We start from the raw sequence: 7,678 nt of genomic DNA, 5'->3' as shown, positions 1-7,678 counted from the left end.
CTGGTTCACAGATTACACAATGTGAATTTGGATTCTGGGGCGGGCAAAATGTGGAAAAAAGTGAAGCGCTGTGAATACTTTCCAGATCCACTGTATGGGTCCTGCCTTTGCATTTCTGCCCTTGGGGAGAGATAGGATATATTCTCAGTATAATTTTAAAATGTTTACTATTTCAAAAGCTCCCCAAAAACAAAAAATGTGTGACACCTTATGATACATGATTATTATTATTATTTTTGTATTTTTGCAAAGCGTGCTGAAGCGCCACAGTGTCTTCACCCAACACGTTCATTTCTGTTTCTCCACTTGAAAAGCGTGTGAAATTAATATTGAATAACTATGTGCATATTTAAGAGGGTGTAATCAGGGCATACAGTATAAACTCAGCGCCATAATGATGAGCACGGCCTTTATTCCTCAACCCGCTCTCCTTTAATTGAATTTGAATATGGATGACGCGTAGTGTGCACTGCAGCTGTGTTCATGCACCTCCACAGTAACTTTATTCATTCACAAGACCTTGTGCACTTGCATTATTACAGTTTTGTGGTTATGCAGAGTCATCAAACTTGGCAGAGCACCTGTGTCGCTTAAGACATGGCTTCTTTAGCATTTTTGTGGGTCTTCTTGATAGACATGTCTACCAAATGGCATGCTAGGGTTGGGTCGGTCGGTGTTTGGGGGGGTGTTACTCCCAAGCGATTTTTGGGGTTCACCCCAACCAAATTTAATGGACTTTCTGTGTCTTTCTACATGTGGATTCAAGAGACTTTTTTTGTGTGGCTCTGAAAGACATGCCGAACAAATGCCATGTTGCTAAGTGCTATTGGCGTCAAAAATTGCCTTTTCAAAACATTCCGGGAGGCACTACCAAGCCAATTTTTGAGTTCACCCAACCTCATGTGTCTTTCCGGATATGGTTTCCTGTGACTCTTTTGTGGGTCTACTCATGATAGACATGGCCACCGTATTTGAGTGTTGTTAAGTGATACTGGCTTTGACAACTGAATTTTTAAAACATTCCAGGAGGCACTACTATGGCAATTTTGGGGTTGACCCCAACCAAAAGTAATAGACTTCCTATGTCTGTATGGGTATGGGTTTTTGAGACTTTTGTTTTTTGTGGGTCTACTCATGATAGACACGCCCGCCAAGTTTCATGTGGATAAGTCAAACCGGCTTCGGGGGCTGAATTTTAAAAACATTCCGGCAGGACACTACTAACATAATTTTAATTGTAAATTTTAACCAGGATGAACACGCCTGCAAAATTTATGAATATGGATCCATTTGCCCTGAGACAGCAAAAAATAAATCAATTTCAATCTCAGAAGCCTCAAAACATTCAACCCATAAATGCTTATAATACATAATAATGAACATTTGTTCATATTAAGCCCTTAGGCCTGGAATCGCTCTCAAGTTGCACTTTTCATGTGCGCCATATAAAAATAGCTGTGAGGATCTCACACACACACACATGCACACACGCAAACAATTATAATGTTGCTGTTCACCTCTCAGCAAACGCCAGATTTACAGCGTTCACGGTGGTGCAGGGAGGGAGAAAGGTTAGAGAGTCATTTTAAAAAAAAATAAAAAATAAAAAATAAAAAAAAGTTTCTTCCTGTGGGAGTATGAATGCGCTCATCCAATTTCATGGCAATCTGCTTTGGACATCACAAAACCACAATGTGTGTGCGCGCACATGCATAGTTGACATTTGCTCACGCAGGTGCACCTTGGCTCTAATGGAAAGTTCGCGCACCTGGAATTTAAAAAAGTGTGACGCCGTGTGAAAAAGATGTCGGTGGACTGTAAGAGGCAAGTGAAATGAGGTGTGTTTATAAGAGCCGACAAGCTAGGCAACCTCAAGTCCCGTTTGATGGCTGTCACGCTGCAGTACATCACAGTCGATTCTGAGACATTCCGCAATCACGTTGTCGGGGCAAAATAAGGGTGAGGGCATGAATACCACTCTGGAAGCTGTTAGCACTTGAATTCAGCATGCTATTGAACAAAAAGAACATTGTTATAAGTAATCCTAACAACAACAAAACTATTCTCCCAATAATTTTGTCGGATTTTGCATAAAACAAATACACTCTAATTTTAAAAAGAAATAAAATAAATAAATACAATATATTTTTTTTAAAACAAATACGTAAAATTAAACAAAACAAATGTAACACAAACATATTTGTTTTAAAAAGTTTTGTTTGTTTGTTTTAATTATTCACAATGTTGTCACAAGCTTACCTTTAGATTATTTTGTGCAAAAAAAAAAAAAAATTCTCACAAATAGTAACAATAGATTTTGGAGGGTACATTTAGTATAAAAAATCATTTTTAAAAAAACATTTGGAAAAAATACAACATTGCACTTTTTGCGAAAATCTACAATTAGTAATTAAAAATAAAAGTAGATTTTTTTTCAAAACAAAAAAAAACAGCAACAATACTAACAAAACATTTATTTGCCTAAATTAATAAAATCTAGCTACATTTTAAAATGTAGTGAATCTGAATTTACAAAATTTGTTGTAACAACAGCTTCTGCGGAATGTGCTCAGTCACGAATTTAGTAGAATATCAAACAAAAAATCTGTACTTGGAGAAAACTGAAGGAGGAGGGGTGTCCATCGAAACATTTTGCTGAAAACAAACGTTTGCACACAATGTAGTGAAAAGGTTTCCTACTAAAATGATGGTGAGAAACTGTTGCAAGTATAGCATAAAAACTAAAAATAGCCCGCCTGTGGCAACACAATTGTTAAACACTCATCTTGATGTTGTTCTGCAGACAGAATGTAAAATGGCTTTCAAGTTAAATCAATAAAATCCTGCGTGTGTGTGTGTCCTAGGGTTCCCCCGGTGACAAGTTAACACCATTAGAATGTAATTAATGCGCAATTTGCCCCCAGGGTGACTTAAAACCCGTTAAAGGTGTCAGGCACTTACAGGGGATTTAAGTCTACGTGTAGTTGTTCACGCAGCACATTCAACACCCACACACACACACACACACACACACACACACACACGCTGTCCCAATAATTAGATACACTCCTGAACCCATGCACTGTGTTCCATCACCTGACATTTTGGATTTGCAAGGTTGTTTCTCAAAAGAATTTTGTATGATTTTGCAAAAAACCTATAGTTCTATAAAACTGTGAAAAAATGGTTAAAAAAATACTTTTTCACAGTTCAATTTAGTACGATGCAAAAACTATACCATAAAAAAAATATATATATATATATATATATTTATACATACACATAATTGTCTCTTATTGATCACTTCAGCTTTCCTCTACATTTTCCAAAAGCACGTGGGAAGCTTCACCTGACGGAATGCAAATCTCCTTGAGCTGCTCCACACAACCAACGCAGATACTACCCCCCCCCCCCCCACCCCCGCACACACACACACACACACGCTGTCCCAATAATTAGATACACTCCTAAACCCCTACACTGTGTTCCATCACCTGACAATTTGCATTTTAGCTTTCAAAATGAAGAAATGTGATGAATGATGAGATGAATGAAAGCTGCGGCGGCACGAAGCCACCTAAAGCAGTCAAGTAAATTAATACAGGAAAAAAAAAAACACTCAGAGTATGTTCTCACGAGAATTTTGTAGGATTTTGTGCAACCAAAAAAAATAGTAACGAATTATCTATGTATGAATCTATCTGTTTCTATTACATTTTATGCAAAAAAACCTAGTGTTACATAAAACAATGGAAAAAATTTTATTATATGTACACAGTATGTGTATAAAAACTTCCCTGTAAATATTTTTTTTAAAACACTCTCCCAAGACTGTTCTCACAAGAATTTAGATTTTGCACGAAAAAAAAAAAGTTTCATAACTATGAAAGTTGAAAAGATGTTCTTACAAGAATTGCTTATATAAAAGAAGAGAGAGAAAAAGGCTGTTTTTCAAAAGAATTTAGTATGATTTTGCACAAAACCTACAGTTCTATAAAACTGTGATAAAATGGTTAAAAAAATACTTTTTCACAGTTCAATTTAGTACGATGCAAAAACTATGCCGTAAAAAAAAAAAAAAAAAATTATATATATATTTATATATGGACATAATTGTCTCTTATCGATCACTTCAGCTTTCCTCTACATTTCCCAAAAGCACGTGGGGAGCTTCACCCCTGACGGAATGCAAATCTCCTTGAGCTGCTGCACACAAGCAACGCAGATACTCCACCCACACCCACACACCCACACGCCCGCACCCACGCACACACAGGTACACACACCCCCCAGTTTCTGCGATAAGACCATCGCCACAGGAGTCACAGCCGCCTGGAGGCCTCAAGAGAAGCAGGCTGCTCCATGACTTCCATTCATTAGCGGCCACTCAGGATGGATTTGAGGTGTCTATTAGTGGGAATAATTATATTCCAGGAGTTACAATTAGTATGTAGGGTGGGGTCCGGGGAGTCGTTATGGAAATTAGTAAAAGTAAAAGATTAAGGGACCTCAAAAGGAACGATGGAAAGCTTTTCCATACAAAAGCACACACAATGAATGCAAAGTATGTGCACTAAAAGGAGCGCGGCGCACTCCGGAGAGCTCCCATTCGCCGTGTTCCTACTGATCTTCTTCGCCGCGTTAGATTAAAGGGCAAACGCTGCCGCGGCCCTGAGAATTTGCATCACAATGACGCTCTTATCTGCGGGGCCACGTCTCAACCGGCAGCGATAACGAGCAGGGGGGAAGAAAGAGGCCGGACATCAGCGTTAAATCTTGGGGTGGTGTACTTAAGTTGATTTTTTCAGGTACAGTAAAGTCTATGCACACTTGTTAAAATGTACGGTTTTTGTGATGTAAAAAAAAATGACACCATGATAAATCGTTTCAAAACTTTTTCCATCATCAATGTGACCTATAACACATACAAAACTTCAATTAAAAAACTTTTCAAGAGGGCAAGTAAAAATAAACAACTGAAATATTGTGGTCAGCACGGTGGATTGACTGGTTAGAGCGTCTGCTACACAGTTCTGAGGACCGGGGTACAATTCCCGGCTCCGCCTGTGTGGAGTTTGCATGTTCTCCACGTCCCTGCATGGGCACTGCGGTTTCCTCCCCAAAACATGCATGCTAGGTTAATTGAAGACTCTAACTTGCCCGTAGGTGTGAAGGATCAGCGGCTCAGAGAATGGATGAATGGATGAAATATTGTGGTTGCGCAGAGAGCATTACCAAGAACTGGACATCCCTCCAAACTTGATGAAAAGACGAGACGAAAACTGGCCAGGGAGGCTGCCAAGAAGTCCACAGCACCATTGCAGGAACTGCAGGAATTTCTGGAATGGCCTGGCCATATAGTACATGTGACAACAATCTCCCATCTTCTTCATATGTCTGGGGTATGGGATAGGGTGGCAAAACATTCCCAAAAGTATGTTTGCTTTATCTTGTTTTATTATATCACAAAACCCTGGCATTTGAACAAGGGTGTGAAGACTTTTTATATCTACTGTACACAGTACAGTGTACACTTGTGATGGATAGATTTTATCGTGATATCGTGGCTACTTTGATTATTGTGCATTGTTAAAGTTATATTGTGATCATATATATATTTGCCACTTCAAAAGTCTTGAGGTGCAGTTAAGTGCGAGAGGCGTACTCCATCATTACTGTGCTGTATCCCCCATGCGGGACTTCACAAATTACGCCAATTAAACAGATGAGCAGCGCACATATTGGAAAAGGCAGTTAGTAGCAGATAAGCCGTAAATAGAGGCCGCTTCTCATTCAGTTATGTAGCCGGAGTGCATAAGTATTGTATGTAGTATGGTCACAGACATGACTGGATCAGCAGTCACAACAGTTGTCCCCTTCTGTAAAAATTGCCTCAACCCTCCCACAGACATAGTGTTACCTTGTGTGTGTGTTTTCTTTTTTGTTGTTTTTTTGTTTTTTAATATAAGTGAACTTAGTGGCACTGGATGGGTAAAAAAAAACAAAAAAAAAACAATAATAATAAAGTCTTATTTAAGTGAACTTGAGTGGCCTTTGTTGCATAAAAGCCCTTTTAAAAAGTGTTGATTTATTTCCTTTTTTTTTTTTTTTTGGTCAACGCCTCTAGTCAAAACGCAGCTGCTCTCGAGTTCGGCTTCTGCCCGAGTTTTAAAATAAACACCTCGGGCTGGCTGGGCTTGTTGTTACCATGGCAATGGTCCCCGACAACGGTTGACGACGCGCAGTACTACATCAGAAAATACGTCAGACAGGACATACTACTATAGACAAAAAGTGTATTTTTGTATGAAATTAATTCATGTATTTTTTGTATGCTTAATAATGTGCAATATCATGATCACCATTGTGGATTAGCATTGATGTTATGATATTGTGATGTCTCCTATTATTGTGATGACTCATAGGCGGTATCGTGAAGTATTGTAATATATTATCAATGTTATGATATTGCAATGCTATCATGAATAATGAGGTATCGCAGATAGTATCGTGATATTGGGATTTAATGTGATGATAGATTTTATCGTGACATCGTGGCTACTTTGATTATTGTGCATGTTAAAGTTATATTGTGATCATATATATATATATATATATATGCATATATATACATATATATACATATATATACATATGCATATATATACATATGCATATATATATATATATATATATATATATATATATATATATATATATATATATATATATATATATATATACAACCCCAATTCCAGTGAGGTTGGGACGTTGTGTTAAACAAAAATAAAAACAGAATACAATGATTTGCAAATCATGTTCAACCTATATTTACTTGAATACACTACAAAAACAAGATATTTAATGTTCAATCTGATAGACTTGATTGTTTTTAGCAAATAATCATTACCTTAGAATTTTATGGCTGCAACACGTTCCAAAAAATCTGGGACAGGTGGCAAAAAAGAGTGAGAAAGTTGAGGAATGCTCATCAAACACCTGTGTGGAACATTCCACAGGTGAACAGGCTAATTGGGAACAGGTGGGTGCCATGATTGGGTATAAAAGGAGCTTCCCTGAATAGCTCAGTCATTCACAAGCAAAGATGGGGCGAGGTTCATCTCTTTGTGAACAAGTGCGTGAGAAAATAGTCGCACAGTTTAAGGACAATGTTCCTCAACATACAATTGCAAGGAATTTAGGGATTTCATCATCTACGGTCCATAATATCATCAAAAGGTTCAGAGAATCTGGAGAAATCACTGCATGTAAGCGGCAAGGCCAAAAACCAACATTGAATGCCCGTGACCTTCGATCCCTCCGGCGGCACTGCATCAAAAACCGACATCAATGTGAAAAAGATATCCATGAGCTCAGGAACACTTCAGAAACCCAATGTCAGTAAATACAGTTCGGCGCTACATCCGAAGTGCAACTTGAAACTCTATTATGCAAAGCAAAAGCCATTTAGCAACAACACCCAGAAACGCCGCCGGCTTCTCTGGGCCCGAGCTCATCTAAGATGGACTGATGCAAAGTGGAAAAGTGTTCTGTGGTCCGACGAGTCCACATTTCAAATTGTTTTGGGAAATTGTGGACATCGTGTCCTCTGGGCCAAAGAGGAAAAGAACCACCCGGAGTGTTATGGACGCAAAGTTCAAATCAGCCAATCTTCTTC

General features: G+C 38.4%; 1 protein-coding gene across 1 annotated transcript in view; it reads right to left on the bottom strand.

Annotated features, from left to right (window-relative positions):
• Window positions 1-7,678, bottom strand: part of qtrt2 (queuine tRNA-ribosyltransferase accessory subunit 2) — a 39,290-nt gene that overhangs the window by 3,527 nt on the left and 28,085 nt on the right. The window lies entirely within an intron of this gene.

The sequence above is a fragment of the Phyllopteryx taeniolatus genome, chromosome 20 (genome assembly GCF_024500385.1).
Source record: "Phyllopteryx taeniolatus isolate TA_2022b chromosome 20, UOR_Ptae_1.2, whole genome shotgun sequence".
In the NCBI taxonomy this organism is placed as follows: Eukaryota; Metazoa; Chordata; class Actinopteri; order Syngnathiformes; family Syngnathidae; genus Phyllopteryx; species Phyllopteryx taeniolatus.
This window is presented reverse-complemented; position numbering and strand designations above follow the sequence as displayed.